Source organism: Hylobates moloch, unplaced genomic scaffold (assembly GCF_009828535.3).
Source record: "Hylobates moloch isolate HMO894 unplaced genomic scaffold, HMol_V3 SCAFFOLD_1, whole genome shotgun sequence".
Lineage (NCBI taxonomy): Eukaryota > Metazoa > Chordata > Mammalia > Primates > Hylobatidae > Hylobates > Hylobates moloch.
This window is the reverse complement of record NW_026652276.1, coordinates 182,653,830-182,668,903: the sequence shown is the minus strand read 5'-3', so window position 1 is coordinate 182,668,903 and position 15,074 is coordinate 182,653,830. Positions and strand designations below refer to the sequence as shown.

General features: G+C 43.6%; 1 long non-coding RNA gene across 1 annotated transcript; it reads left to right on the top strand.

Moving 5' to 3' along the window:
- Positions 1 to 8,783: 8,783 nt before the first annotated feature.
- On the top strand, positions 8,784 to 14,713 carry LOC131382890 (uncharacterized). Its single transcript, XR_009212518.1, has 3 exons — positions 8,784 to 9,070; positions 9,377 to 9,575; positions 13,223 to 14,713. It is a non-coding gene; the product is annotated as an uncharacterized LOC131382890 (long non-coding RNA).
- Positions 14,714 to 15,074: the final 361 nt, after the last annotated feature.

Here is a 15,074-nt window from a genome sequence, read left to right as displayed (position 1 = left end):
ATAGCGTCATTATAGTCATAGTTTCAGAATGCACTTATCACTTACATGTTATGTTTAAATTGGTACTATCAAAATGCAAAGGCAACATGCCAGGTGGCTATTATATTCTAGGATACTCAAGCAAATAAATTTGTATTTAGAATTAAAATATAAGGGGCTGCTTCACCTATGGAGTAGCCGTTCTTGATTGCTTTACTTTCTTAGAATTAAAATATAAGGGTCTTGACCTTCCACAGACTCAGCTGAGTGACAGTTCAGTGAGAAGCAAGAAGCTAGTGTTCACTTGTTATGTGCCATTAAATGGGTGGGCTGCTGTTAAGAAACATGCCAAAATGTTACCAGAAGTTGTCTCTGGAATACATGCAATTTGATTTTATTTTTTCTACTCTTCTATGCAAATTTTCTGCAATGAGCACATACTACTTTCACAATAAAAATAATGGAAAGAAGTTCCATCTATACTGAATTATATTAGGTTGGTGTAATAATCGCTGTTTTCATCATTAAAATATGGTGGAAACTGTGATTACTTTATTAGAAACCTAATAAAAGCTGTTGGTCTATACCAAAGTTTGTTTAAGCAAGATCTACCTACTGAATGAGACTGGCTGGCAGCCAGCAAATGCCTCGGCTTGAACCCCACTCGGGACACTCTGTCCTGACTCTGGAGAAAGGGTCCTGGAAGAGTTGGACTGGGTACCCACATCAGATCCTTTGCTGTGCCATTAGGCCATGAGCACCAGAAGGCCTCTTAGGACAAGCCCAGAGGGTACTCTGGAGTGTAAGTCAGGTCTCCAGTGCCCAAGGTTTCAGACTGAATCAAAAAGAAGGGAATTTTTCCCAACTTACAGGAGTGAGGACTGGGGTGGGGATGGGAGCGTGTCCGTGTCGGTGAGAAGGGGCAGCCACAGGTGTGCCACCCTTCTTAGGAGCCTCAGGCCCCTGCCCTGAAAGCAGATGCTTCACTCTCAACCCTCTCCTCCCTGTACCCTCCCCCAGCCATTTTCATCTGGCTCAAAACCTGTTCTTTAAGTTTTCCATCGAGCCTGTTAATAAGACCAGCAAGAATTTGTTGCTTATCTCTGAACCAGCTATAAATTGTCCTTATGATGCCTCAGCGACCACACACGAGCTGAAAATGACTTAGCGTCATCTTTTGGATTCTCAGGATGACTTTTATCACCTTGAGAGACTTAAGCATGCTTAGTCATAGGATGTGCTAATATTGGGGCAGAGCATTATCACTAGTGTTGAAATTTAAACATATCGGAGTACAGTTTTCTTTCTTTTTTTTTTCTTTTCTCTCTCTCTTTCTTCCTTTCTTTCTCTTTCTTTCTTTCCTTCTTTCTTTCTCTCTCTCTCTCCCTCTTTCTCTTCCTTCCTCCCTTCTTTCTCTCCCTCCCTCCCTCCTTCCCTCCTTCCCTCCTTTCCTCCTTCCTTTCCTGCCTCCTTCCCTCCCTCCCTCCCTCCTTCCCTCCTTCCCTCCTTCCCTCCTTCCCTTCCTGCCTCCCTCCCTCCTTCCCTCCTTCCCTTCCTGCCTCCCTCCCTCCATCCCTCCCTCTTTCCCTTCTTTTTCTCTTTCTCTCTTTTCTTTCTTTCTTTCTTGACAGGGTCTTGCTCCGTTGCCCAAGCTGGAGTGTAGTGGTGCAATCACAGTTCACTGTAGCCTTGACCTCACTGCAGCCTGTAGTGGCTTGAGGTGGCTCCAGTGATCCTCCCACCTCAGCCTCCCCAGTAGCTGAGACCACACACAGGTGTGTACTACCATGCCTGGCTTTTTTTTTGGAGAGACAGGGTCTCACCTTATTGTCCAGGGTGGTCTCAAACTCCTGGGCTCAGGCGATCCTCCTGCCAAAGTGCTGGGGTTATGGACATGAACCACTATGCCCAGCCTGTTTGTTTGTTTGTTTTAAAGAAGAAAGAAAAGAAGAACCAACCCTACTGAGCCTACTGATCCTGTAGCTGAAGTTTGCGTACTCTTCTATAGCTAGATTAACTTTCATATTTTACTCTTTTACTCTTTTCTGGTTAATAAGACCACTTTTGATGAAGACGTGATCACCAAATCTGTCTTTCTCTACTGGAGCAACACATGTGGAGATAACGGAAGGCTTAGAGTGACTGGTCTTACCAGAAGCTAACTAAAGTGGGCTGCCGTGGAGTGAAGCAAAGGAAAGTTTCATTAGGAAGCTTGGAATTTTCATTACGTCTTAAGACACTATGGATAATCTTATTTGCCACATGCAAATGTTAAAATAAGGAAATGGCTACAATTTATTTTTCCCCAAGATTGTAAGTCAACCAATAAGTTCATATGAACAAGTAGGTTGCAATAGTGTTTTATTGAATCTAAGGTGCCATATATTATAAAATACATCATCGTTTTATGTATTACTAAGAAAGAAAAAGCACGGCCATTGATCGCGAGATATTAAATATGAAAAAGTGAGTCTTGAAATTAACAAAAGATGGTATGTCCTTCTGTATTTGATGAGCCCATTTTAACATCCTTCCTGTCCCCCTCCCATTAATATTTAAAGGTATTAGTTGACTACTTTGAGAACACTAATCACAATTAAAATAGATGCTCCACTTTAAGCAACACAAATACGCCATTCACCGCTCAATGCTAATCATAATGACGCTTTAAGCACTAATGAAATGAAGCTAGTTTGTGTTTCTTGAAGTGATTAAACAAAACAAGGGCTCAGTAATTAGGCAGATCAAGACAGCCATCACCAGGAGAAACGGCTGGCTCTTAAAGCGTTCAAAGGATTTGTAAATGAAAATGTCATTTTGTTTCACTCTTACCTTCATGAGTACTTGTTCGTAACAAATCCTTGGGAAAATAACAGATTTTTTTTTTTAGAACCATCGCAGAAGGACTCCAAACTTAGGCTTATATTAATCAGTTCACCCCAGGCAGTTATGGCATGTTCTCCAGGAATATAACAGGCAGAGTTGTTTCAGCAAGAGACTTTTCCTAGCAGAAGCTAAGAAAAAACTTAGCGGAGAAAATGTAGACGAAAAATGTCAGGAGAGAAATTGGGTTTCTATTTCGATGCTAGTAAAACCATTACGTCTTAATACATTCAGGTTCAGACTGATTCATAGCCAATGACCATGCAAGTTAAAGCCTGAGGGAGCACACCCCCACCGTGGTGCAGTGGATTTTGGCTGTGTCAGGAGTCAGAGCATTGGAGGTAAGGGCTTGGTCTCAGTTTCCTCACCGAGGCTGTTGGGCTGGATGGTCTCCAAGCCCCTGTTCGTCTATGATGCTATGGTCTCTCCAGAGGTCACTGTTGGGCCGCAAGATGACCCCTGGGTCAGCCTCCCCTGCGAGGAGGTTTGGATTGAGCAACTGTGTCATGGTGCCAAGGACTTCTGTCTTCATATGGGCACAAGACCTCACACTTAAGGTTCCTGGGCCTTACAAAGTGGTCCCTGAAGTTGTTGTTTGGGCTGCCCTATATCCAAACATCCTTTCTTATTGGAAACAACCCCAAATGAGGTGGAGCACAGGGCCTAGCTAGCTGTTGCAGAGGCTGCCTGGAGGCCAGGATGTGAGCATGTGCCAGGGCTTGGTCAAGCATAGCCACAGATGGGGAGAGCTAAAACTTTCTAAGGTGGCCTCAGCAGCAGAGGTGGGCACCAAGCAACACCTCATTCCGCATCCCACGGCAGCACTGCAACCAGACAGAGCTGGGACTCCGGTCTGGCTGTGTTCACGCTGTCCAGCCTCCCTTTGTTCCTGCCCACTCTCTGAGCCTGTTTCTCGTCCTTCCCAGGAGTTCTCATTACAGCTGTCTTCGGTTTCCACTAGTTCCTGTTGTTTGCCACTAAGAACTCAGTCTCCCTTATGTCCATCAAGGGCAGGTCTGTCCTGTGCTGGGGAAAGCCAGAGATGAGGGCCAATGCAGAAAGGTGGCACCGGAGGATGCCCGGAGTGGTCCTCCCAGGCCTCCTGAGGGATTAGAAGGCTCTGCAAGAGGAGCCATGCTGATAGATGGTCCACACTGCCGAAGAGGGACCCATCTGCTTCTCTTCTCTGCCCTCCCACCTCTGCCCATGAATGCTTCCTGATGCCCTGGGCATGTAACTAAATGCTATTTTAACAATCACCTTCTGTCGATCTTCCTTATGGGCTGTCACTACTCCCACAGTGGTGCAGGAAACTCTGGCAGCACAAGATCTGCACTGAACTTGACAGGAGGCAGCCTGGGACAGGGAGACAGGGTGCCGGGAGCTCTCTTCTTGGCCTGCTTCCCTTGGGGGGTTTCAGTGCTTATCTCTTAAGTCAGTGAGATTCTTTCTTCTTTTTTATTTTTATTTTTTATTTTTTTTGGTAAGTCAGTGAGATTCTTGTTGTGCCCCCCACCCCAATCCCCAACATAGAGAATGTCCTACATCACAGTGCTGGGGTAAGGTGGATTTCTTTCTTTCTTTTTTTTTTTTTTAAAAAAAAAGGTCACACTATTCGGGCCCTGGGGAATATAGTTCCTGGCATTCAAGAGAGGTTGCCTGTTAACTTCTGAATCAAGCCATTTTCTCTGCAATTAGAGAATTTTGGCTCAAACAAGATCTCTTCCGAGAAACTACAAGCCTATATTCTGGTACTGTGACATTTCATTCCTCATTCTGCCCCCACTCCTGACTAGAATTCATATTGACCTACAAATTCAACACCACCACGAAGCAATTGCCCAAACCGACTCTTCTATTTTGTAGGCTTAAGAAAATGAAGTTACACACACACACACACACACACACACACACACACACACACACCCAAAAAGCCTTCAGTAAAGCTTTAGCCCTAATATATGTGAGGAGCCATTTTCAGAAGGAATAATAACTAGAAGGCACAAATAAAGTACTGAAATAAAATCCCCCTTTGAATTATGCATAAGCAAAGTAAATTAGTAAAATCCAAGTGCACTTTAAACATAGAGATTTGCCATTTGCTGGGACTGGGACTTATTTCATCACTGAAAAGAAAGGGAAAAAACCAGAAGTAATAAAGTTAGTTGTGCTTAGTGTTGATGACAAATGTGCTTCACATTTCTGATGATCGTCTCTCTGCTCCGTCAATGTGTTGTCTCAGCTGCACCTGGGTTAAAATTGTCAGTAAGGGGGCCGAGCATGGTGACTCATGCCTGTAATCCCAGCACTTTGGGAGGCTGAGGCGGGCAGATCACTTGAGGTCAGGAGCTTGAGACCAGCCTGGCCAACATGGTGAAACCCTGTCTCTACTAAAAATACAAAATTAGTCAAGCATGGGCACCCGTAGTCCCAGCTACTTGGGAGGCTGAGGCGGGAGAATCACTTGAACCCGGGAGGCAGAGGTTGCAGTGAGCAGAGATTGTGCCACTGCACTCCAGCCTGGGTGACAAAGCGAGACTCCGTCTCAAAAAAAAATATATATATATATGTATTGAGAGAGAGACCAAGAAATCCACCAAGAAGAACCTGTTTAGCTCTTAAGGTGCAGACTTCCTCAATTCCCAAACCCTTAAGTTGTGGAGGAGATGAGTGAATAAAGAGGTATCTTTCCCACACTCCATCAAGGAGAGCACCCATATACATCCTGGAAAACCTAAAGGTTCCCACCAGCAGTGTCGAAGTGTTCCCTGATCACCGCATCCATGCCAACATCTACTGTTTTTTGATTTTTTGGTTATGTCCATTCTTGCAGGAGTAAGGTGGTATCATATTGTGGTTTTGATTTGCATTTCCCTGATCATTAGTGATGTTGAGCACTTTTTCATATGTTCATTGGCCATTTATATATCTCCTTTTGAGAATTGTCTGTTCATGCCCTTAGCCCACTTTTTGATGGGATTGTTTGTTTTTTTCTTGCTGATTTGTTTGAGTTCATTGTAGATTCTGGATATTAGTCCTTTGTCAGATGTATAGATTGTGAAGATTTTCTCCCACTCTGTGGGTTGCCTGTTTACTCTGCTGACTGTTCCTTTTGCCATGCAAAAGCTTTTTAGTTTAATTAAGTCCCAGCTATTTATCTTTGTTTTTATTGCATTTGGTTTTGAGTTATTGGTCATGAAACCCTTGCCTAAGCCAATGTCTGGAAGGGTTTTTATAGCCACTATGGAAAAGTGTGGAGATCCCTTAAAAAACTAAACGTAGACTACCATTTGATCCAGCAATCCCACTATTGGGTATCTACGCAGAGGAAAAGAAGTCATCATACGAAAAAGATACTGGCACACACATGTTTATAACAGCACAATTCACAACTGCAAAATTGGGGAACCAGCAGGAGTTGATTTCCAGTTTTAGTCCACTGTGGTCTGAGAGAGTGCTTGATATAGTTTCAATTTTCTTAAATTTATTGAGGCTCGTTTTGTGGCCTATCATATAGTCTATCTTGGAGAAATTTCCATGTGCTGATGAATAGAATGTGTATTGTGTAGTTGTTGGATGAAATGTCCTGTATATATCTGTTAAGTCCATTTGTTCCAAGGTATAGTTTAAATCCATTGTTTCTTTGTTGACTTTCTGTCTTGATGACCTGTCTAGTGCTGTAGGTGGAGTACTAAAGTTTTCCACTATTATTGTGTTGCTGTCTATCTCATTTCTTAGGTCTATTAGTAATTGTTTTATAAATTTGGGGGTTCCAGTGTTAGGTGCATATATGTTTAGGATTGTGATACTTCCCTGTTGGACAAGGCCTTTTACCATTATATAATGTCCCTCTTTGTCTTTTTTAACTGCTATTGCTTTAAAGTTTTTTGTCTGATGTAAGAATAGCTACCTCTGCTTGCTTTTGGTATCCATTTGCATGAAATGACTTTTTCCACCCCTTTACTTGAAGTTTATGTGAGTCCTTATGTGTTAGGTGAGTCTCCTAAAGGCAGCAGATAGTTGGTTGGTGAGTTCTTATCCATTCTGCAGTTCTGTATCTTTTAAGTGGAGCACTTAGGCCATTTACAGTCAATGTTAGTATTGAGATGTGATGTACCATTCCACTCATCATGCTTTTTGTTGCCTGTGTACCTTGGTTTTTTATTCTTGCTTTTTAAATCGTATTTTTGTTTTATAGGTCCTGTGAGATTTATGCTTTAAAGAGGTTCTGTTTTGATGTGTTTCCAGGATTTGTTCCAAGATTTAGAGCTCCTTTTAGCAGTTCTTGTAGTGGTAGCTTGGTAGTGGCGAATTCTTTCAGCATTTGCTAGTCTGAAAAAGACTGTATCTTTCCTTCAAATATGATGCTTAGTTTTGCTGGTTACAAAACTCTTGGCTGATAATCATTTTGTTTGAGGAGGATGAAGATAGGGCCCTAATCCCTTCTAGCTTGTAGGGTTTCTGCTGAGAAATCTGCTGTTAATCTGAATCGTTTTCCTTTGTAGGTTACCTGGTGCTTTTATTTCACAGCTCTTAAGATTCTTTCCTTCATCTTAACTTTAGATAACCTGATGACAGTGTGCCTAGGCAATGATTTTTTTTGTGATGAATTTCCCAGGTTGTTCTTTGTGCTTCTTGTATTTGGATGTCTAGGTCTCTAGCAAGTCTGGGGATATTTTCCTTGATTATTTCCTCAACTATGTCTCCCAAATTTTAGATTTCTCTTCATCCTCAGGAACACTGATTATTCTTAGGTTTGGTCATTTAATATAATCTCAGACTTCATGGGGGCTTTGTTAGTATTTTTTCATTCTTTTTTCTTTGTCTTTGTAGGATTGGGTTAATCCTACAATGCTCTGAATTTCTTTCTTCTACTTGTTCAACCCTACTACTGAGACTTTCCAGAGCATTTGTCTATAAATGTGTCCAATGTTTCCTGAAGTTTTGATTGTTTTTTCTTCATGCTATTTTCTTGAATATTTCTCCCTTTACTTCTTGTATCGTTTTTTGGATTTCCTCACATTGGGCTTCACCTTTCTCTGGTGCATCCCTGATTAGCTTCATAATTAACCTCCTGAATTCTTTTTCAGGTAAATCAGGGATTTCTTCTTTGTTTGGATCCATTGCTGTTGATCTAGTGAGATTTTTGGGCGTGTTAAAGAGCCTTGTTTTGTCATATTACTCGAGTTAGTTTTCTGGTTCCTTCTCATTTGGGTAGGCTCTGTCAAAGGGAAGGTCTAGGGCTGAATGCTGCTGTTCAGATTCTTTTGTCCCATGGGGTGTTCCCTTGATGTGGTACTCTCCCCCTTGTCCTATGGATGTGGCTTCCTGAGAACCAAGCTGCAGTGATTGTTATCTCTCTTCTGGGTCTAGCCACCCAGCAAGCCTACCAGACTTTGGGTTGGTACTAGGAGTTGTCTGCACAGAGTCCTGTGATGTGAACCATCTATGGGTCTCTCAGCCATGGATACCAGCATCTGTTCTGGTGGAAGTGGCAGGGGGGTGAAATGGACTCTGTGAGGGTTCTTAGCTTTGGTGGTTTAATGCTCTATTTTTGTGCTGATTGGCTTCCTGCCAGGAGGTGGCGCTTTCCAGAGAGCACCCGCTGTGGTAGTATGGGGAGGAACTGGCGGTGGGCAGGGCCCTAGAACTCCCAAGAATATATGCCCTTTGTCCTCAGTTGCCAGCGTGGGTAGGGAAGGACCAGGGCTAGGTGTGTCTGAACTCAGAATCTCCTTGGTTGGGCAGGTCTTGCTGCGGCTGCTGTCGGGAATGCGGGTAAGTTTCCTGCGTCAATAGAGTTGTGTACCTAGGAGGATTATGGCTGCCTTTGCTGAGTCATGCGGGTTGTCAGGGAAGTGGGGGAAAGCCAGCACTCACAGGCCTCACCCAGCTCCCATGCAATCCAAAGGGCTGGTCTCACTCCCACAGTGCCTCCCCTAACAGCACCAAATCTGTTTCCAGGCAGTGGGCAAGCGGGGCTGAGAATTGCCCCAGACTACCCACCTCCCAGCTGCAAAGGAAAAGGGCTCAGTTCTTCCCCCACCTGTGGAGTCTGCATGCTGGATTCGCGTTCTCCCCAGAGTTCTGGCCAGGAGCCTTCTCGCCTGGTTCAAATTGTAATAAGGTTCAGCTGGAGACTTCCTTCTCCCTGTGGCATTTTCCCCACACCTCTCGCCGCCCTCCTGAAGGATCCCTATGGTGCCAGGTAGGAATGGCCTGCTTGGGGTCCCAGCGAGCTCACAGGGCCTTTCCCACCGCTTCCTCTACTCTTGTAGTTCGCTCGGCTCTCTAAATTGACGCAGCTCCAGGTAAGGTCGGAAACTTCTTTCGCAAACTAGGCCTTCAGTTTCCCCAGTGGGGGTGTGTGTTCCGGGGCGGAGGGTCTCCTTTTCCCACTTCCACAGTTGGGGCACTCACAGTATGTGGGGTGTCTCCTGGGTCCTGCAGGAGCAGTCTGCTTTCTTCAAGAGGGTCTGTGGGTCCTCTCAGGATTCCTGGTTTATTCCTGCAGTTGTTCTGGAGCTAAAATTCATGATGTGAGCCTCCGTATGCTGCTCTGTCTGTCCAAGTCAGAGCTGCAGTCTGGTTCTGCCTCCTGTCTGCCGTGATGATCCCTGTTGTAGTTTCTGTGTGTCTTCTTTTGAGAAATGCCTTGCGCACTCCCACTCTTCCAGGATAACTCAGGGCCTCCGTCTCCTCATTTGAAAACTGTAAGTGGCATCTACCTCCAGGTCATATTTAATACCTTTCACAACTGGTATGGCCCAGGCCAATGAGAATAGAAGTGGATTATAAATAATTCATTAGGACTTACCGGTGCCAACCATCTGAATATCAGCCCTCTTGGGGTTAAATTAAGTGAGTTAAGTGAGAATTAAGTGAGGTAATGTGCTTGGCACAGTAATATGAAGTGGCTGTAGGGTTATCCTCATGGTCCTGGATGCCCAGAACGTGACTGGTTTCACTGAGATTACATGAGGTGCCAGTGGGCGGTAGCCTACGATGAGACTCTGTGAACACACCCAAGGCCTTAAAGGAGAGAGAATGCTGTGGCACTCTCAGAGAAGAAACCCAGGATGCTTTGGGGAAGAGGCTGGCAGCCTGGTCGTGTTCTCTGCACGTGGAGGCCTCTGGACCGTGCACCTGACTATCAAGCCTGCACAGAAGGCAGAGGCGAGGCAGGAGTTGAGCGGTCTGTGAAGGAGAAGGCCTGCTCTGTTTCTCAGCTGTTGTTCTGTTGAAACAGGTGGATGAGTTTGAGCCTGAAAGGTAATAAGTAAAAGAAAGACTGGGCGCATTAGGCTCTGGGATGCCCTCTGCAGGAGAATGATGGGCACTAAACCTGTCTGAGGGGAAGGTGTAGGCAGAAATAAACACGCCACAGCCTGGAGTCCAGAACCTTGAAAGTTTAATGAGAACAGTTAGTGAAGCACTGCCCTGTGATTCATCTCCTCACAAACAACACTTAAATCCCGTAGGATCAGGGTGGACAACGATCATTTCATTTAGCTACTTAAAGGTTATTTGGAACTCTTAATAGCATGTTGTCAATAGGACCTGGCTTCCAAATCCAGGCAGATAAAAGTCCATTCATTCCCCAGAGTAGAGGACTTAGGATCTGAGCCGACTCCATAAGCCTGATGCACCTGAATACGTGAGAAAGGGCAAAAGGAGATGGGAGTGAAGGGAGTTGAAGGGAGTTGAGGGGAGTTGATGGGAGTGAAGGGAGTTGAAGGGAGCTGCTGTGGTTTTGTGGGTTTTTTTTTTTTTTTTCGCTTAAAAAAAATTATTTTATTTTTTCATGACTGCCTCCCAGTAAGTCTTAGAAAAGTAATATTGAGGCCAGGCGCAGTGGCTCATGCCTGTAATCCCAGCACTTTGGGAGGCCAAGGCGGGCAGATCACTTGAGGTCAGGAGTTTGAGACCTGTTCGAGCCGGGCCAACATGGCAAAACCTCATCTCTACTAAAAATACAAAAATTAGCTGGGCATGGTTGTGGGTGCTTGTAGTCCCAGCTACTCAGGAGGCTGAGGCAGGAGGATCACTTGAACCTGGGAGGCAGATGTTGCAGTGAGCTGAGATTGTGCCTGTGCACTCCAGCCTAGGTGACAGAGTGAGACTGCATCACAAAAAAAAAAAAAAAAAAAAAGAAAGAAAAGTAATATTGAGAAAGGCAGTCACTGAATAGAAGGTTGCTGTTAGAGGGAATATTGCTATTGTTTTGTGAGCAAATGAACATATTATGCAAGCAGCAAGTTATAAGGGCTGTGCACACAAGGGCAGAGTTTAGTATGATCAGAAAATAAAGCTTACAGCCAAATGTCTCTGATGCATATTTAATAAGAGCCTAACCAAAGGATATTAGAGCTATAAGAGACCTTGACGATTATCTAATTTAACCTTCTCATTTGCACCCACGAGGAAAAGAAATGCAGAGATAACGTGTCTTGGGTTTACACAGTCTACAAGGGGTAGGGCAGGGATTGGCAATCGAGGACTCAGCCCCTCAACTCTCTGTCCAGGGCCATGCACTTCATCATTACTGTGCTTCAGAGGCCTTAAACGTCCATAGAGAAACATGTCATGATTTTGTTGCAACTAGACAAAGCCCTCGGGGAGGCAGCTAGGGAAGGCAGAATTGAACAGAGCCAACATAGCTCAGGAGATCTTAAAACGCATGGATCTGGAAGCCAAAGGTCAGAGTCTTCCTCTTCCCTGAGAAGAGGTGTCTAGAGGTGTCAGTTGCAACTGTACGTTAGCTATGGATAAAGGATTTGACAAAGTTCAATGAAAGCATATGTGAGAATCAATTGGCTACATGGAATTTACAATACAGAGTATTATGTAGTTTACTATTGCTTGCTTATTGTGGGAAATACATCATTTATAGCAGCAAAATGTATAATAAATGTATACATATATAGGCATTTTTTTCAGAGAACTAGTTGTGAAACACCAGCATACCGCTGCTTACAGAGATATAAAAATAAATAAGATAACACAAATTTGAAGTGGATGAGAAAGAAAAAGGAACAACAAGAAGAGGAACATGTTAGAATAGGAAATAACAGTAATAGAAAATTTCATCTCCTTGTGTATAATTATATGACATAGTGGGCCACAGATTTTGTATCTAAGCTTCCTAGCAGATCTTGTATAAAGAACATTTGATTAGGTACCCAAGTTTTAGTGTTTTGGTGAGAAATTGTGAAGTTTCTCCTAACCACAGTCCAGGAGGAATTTTATCCTGAGGATCTGGGGAGAGAAACAATGTGTTTTTATAAATGTCAGCACTGTCCTTAGAGTAAACCCTTATTTAGAGACACATGGGGCTGGGCAAAGTGGCTCCCACTCCTGTAATGCCAGCACTTTGAGAGGCTGAGGTAGATCACTTGAGACCAGGAGTTTGAGACTAGCCTGGGAAACATAGCGAGACACTTTCTGTACAAAAAATGAAAACAGCCAGGCATGGTGGCACATGCCTGTAGTCCTAGCTGCTTAAGAGGCTTATGTAGGAGGATCACTTGAGCCCAGGAGTTTGCAGCTGTAATGCACTCAAACTTCAGTAGAGTGCCACTGCACTCCAGCTTGGGTAGCACAATGAGACCTCGACTTTTAGGAAAAAAAAAAAAAAAAAAAAAGTCAGGGATGCTTCCAGTAGAGCCGCTTGTCAAAGGCTGAAAACATTTTGCCAAAATGTACTTGTAAGTGACATACATTAAAGTACTTATGGATGAAATAATAGAAGCTCTAGGATTTACTTTAAAATATTGTTGTTTTAGTCTGTTTTGTGTTGCTATAACAGAAACCTGAGACTGGGTAATTTATAAAGAACAGAAATGTATTCTCTCAAATTCTGGAAGCTGGGAAGTCCAAGATTAAGGCATCAGCATCTGATTAGGGCCTTCTTGCTGTGGCCTCACATGATGGAAGGTGGAAGGGTGAGAGAGGAGGAAGACTGTGTTCTCACGTGCAGAGCAGCAGAAGAGGGAAAGACAGAGAACTCACTCCCAAAGCCCTTTCCACAGTGGCATTAATCCAGTTGCAAAGGCAGAACCCTCGTGACTTACCTCCTGAAAGGCCTTACTTCCCAACACTGTTGCACTGGGGAGATTACGTTTCCAACACATGAATTTAGGGGGACACGTCGAGAACATAGCTACTATACACAACACACACACACACACACACACACACACACACACACACCTGTTGGAATGAATAATTGAAGCAAGAAGAACAAAATATTGATACACATTGATGGTGAGTGATGCACAATTGGGGATCCACTATACTCCTGTCTCTACTTTGAGAAGAGACTGAATCTGACTAATGTCTTTCATCTCTTGTGTTATAGCCATTCCTCCCCTTCACCTCCACCTTATTATTCATGTGGTGAAGAAACTGGGCCACTTGTCCTGTAGAATCGCCCACATTGTGGATTTGGCCGTTGCTTCCACATGATGATAAGAGAATGTTACATTAGCAGAGACGTCCATTAAACAGGAGAGCTGAGGCCATCTGACACTAAGAATCACAGTAACAGGGACAAAGCCAAAAGGGAAGGAAAACGGGGGCCAAAATGGTGAGGTGAGCCAAAAAGCATGAGAAGAAGCACGCTCGGCCTCACCGGCTCCTGACTTCTCTCTGAGTGAGTTCTGGCTTTCTGCATCTCCCCTCCTTGCCCTGGCATCTCGGCCTTCAGGCAGGACGGTGGGGCGAAGGCAGTGAGGAAGGAAGGTGCCGGGGCATCTCCCCCTCTGCCTGCACTGCTGGCTAACACTTAGAAAGGAAGATTTGAAAAATTCTCTGAAACTACACGATCAAAGAAAGGACAAATGCACTTCCAATCAAATCAGTGTTGAAGGGGCAGCATCTTTATCATCTGCCATCCTTAGGATTCATTTCACATTCAAATAAATAGAAAACTACTTGCAAAGGCAAATTAGACCCAGATTTACCCGCAGGTGGCATTTCATGCCATAACTTGATGGCACTTCATCAACATCGGCTTTTCTGGGCTCACTGATTAGTTCATGCTATATGAAAAGTGTTTTACCATAATTTTTCATTATCTTCACAAGTTATGCCATTTGGAATCATGTAAGGTGGCTAATGTTTCAGGGATTCTTTTAAACACTTTACAATCAGAGATTCAAAGGCCAACTACTGGTGACTCAGGGACCATTAAGACATCTGAGACATGACCATGATTAAAGATTAGTTGCGATAGTTATTTGGATATTATAGAGTCTTTGAAATATAGAAATACACAAACTAATGATGATGAGCCTCCGGGGCTTGGTGTTTCTCTGGTTCAGCTGCAGTAGAGGCGGGCGGCTCTCAATTCAGGCTCACTCCATGTCAGTTTCACAAGAAAATGCCAGTGCTGCCCCCAGCTCCCCTAGCTGCTAGCGCAGGTATTTCTATGTTCCATGCAGCACAGAAGAGGGGGCCTCACCATAGACACCAGGAAGAATAATGTTAAACCCATAGCAATCCAAACCTGGGAGAAGCTTGACAACTGAGAATTGGTCTTGTCAATCCTACCAGCGGGTCTTGTCCAGTTTTAAAAAATGAAATACAACAGAATGCAACAGAATGGGAAACAATCAGAGCACATTAAAAGAATAAGTACTACTTTGTGAAACTTTTCAGTTGTGTATGTGGGTATCAGTGTGTACTTAGGGTTGATGAGAAATGTATTTTTAAAATGTGAGTCAAGTTAAAAGGCCTCAGAGAATGATGCTCTAAGAAATTATATACTGGAGACAGTCACAATTATATATTAGATGACGAAAAACAAAATAAAAATTAAAAATTAGAAATTTATAATTTACCCCTGGAATAAGCCACACGTGTAAGAAGCGATTACTTGGAAACATCACAGTGGTCTTGAATCAATGCTTTTTTCCCCTGCTGCTCATGAGCTGTAGAATCAATGCTTAAACATTTCCTTAACAAGTTGAAAACGAAACAAACCTGTTATCTTTTCTGTCTTACCTCCCTGAGGTATATATAAGTTTGACAAATTTCTCTGCTCAGGTAATAGGATTTAGCATCCATTCATGTATTCTTTCACTCAACAAACATTTACTGAGACTGTTGAAGGTGCTGAGACTATAATGGCAGAGAAAACAAAAAGATAAAAATCCCTGTCTTAGTGGAACTTTTGTGTGGGAGTCATGGGGGACATGTCATAGGACATC